This window comes from Penaeus monodon, chromosome 19, assembly GCF_015228065.2.
Source record: "Penaeus monodon isolate SGIC_2016 chromosome 19, NSTDA_Pmon_1, whole genome shotgun sequence".
In the NCBI taxonomy this organism is placed as follows: domain Eukaryota; kingdom Metazoa; phylum Arthropoda; class Malacostraca; order Decapoda; family Penaeidae; genus Penaeus; species Penaeus monodon.
The window spans coordinates 7,734,216-7,735,268 of NC_051404.1; the positions used below are offsets into that span (position 1 = coordinate 7,734,216).

Sequence of the window (1,053 nt, forward strand, 5' to 3'; positions counted from 1 at the left end):
CTCCTTGATTATATGGTAGATCACTAGGGGTTTTGTTGAGATACTTGTGTATATCTTGCTTCCATGCAATTCAGTAAAATCTTTGGAAATAAGCTGCGTGATGTGAGTCTAGGGTACTTTTGAATTCTGAGTTATCAGAACTCTATAGCAGTGTAAGATAATTTAAGGGCTCTATGAAGGTGTCTGTCTGGGGCAGGTCGGATAGTGTTGTATATTAAATCATGGTCTTTCTTACACTGCGTTTACCAATTTTACCCTTAAATGTATCTTGTTTACTTCATATCTCCCCATCTATTAGGGCTATAATTATTGCCTACACTTAGTTTCTATGTCTGCCCAGTATACCTCATATGTAATCCGCTGATGCTAAGTGTGTTAGTTACAGTAACGTGAAGCTTTAGTATATGATAAACTTATTCAAAATACGAATTATCATACATAAATGCAAAAAAATAATGGCCAAAAAATATAACTTAATAATTAAAGGACTAAGTTAACATAAATCCTATAAACTAAATCAAGCCCTTAACGTGAAGATAACATGAAAGTCTACCATCGACGCAATTCATACAACTTATACAGGTAAGAAAACACTAATTGGCACTGACTGACTACGCCCCCTTTAACTTTAAACATTTTAATTACTCATTATGTGGTAAACAAAATCAATATTAACCACACAGTGTTAATACTTACCTTCTATTCCTTTACTTCAGTGAGTATTTTGGACGATAGTTGCATCCTGGCTCGTCAATAGAGCCTGAAAAGAGACCTCATCGCACGCCGCATTCCATCCCTGGTTCGCTCAGGTGACCTCGACCGCAGAGGGATCATGCGGCTAAATGTTTACTCTTTTGTGTAAAGCATTTTGAGCAGATATCTTGTATCTTTTTGTACTACGTGCTATATTGGATTTTAATGTTGTGCGATATATCTTTTGTTTGGATATAAAATTAACAGAATAGGTGTTATTGTGAAATTGTATCTTACGTTTGAGGTCCCTTTCTTGGTTGGCGGACTTGCACACACACACGAACGCACGCGCATACATAA

The 1,053-nt window shown here is 36.3% G+C and overlaps 1 protein-coding gene across 1 annotated transcript in view; it reads right to left on the reverse strand.

Annotated features, from left to right (window-relative positions):
• LOC119585041 overlaps nt 1-833 on the reverse strand; it is an 11,326-nt gene extending 10,493 nt beyond the window's left edge. Inside the window, exon 1 of the mRNA XM_037933657.1 lies at nt 697-833. The gene's annotated coding sequence lies outside the window, so the exon portion shown is untranslated. The remainder of the gene's footprint in view (nt 1-696) is intronic.
• Nucleotides 834-1,053: the final 220 nt, after the last annotated feature.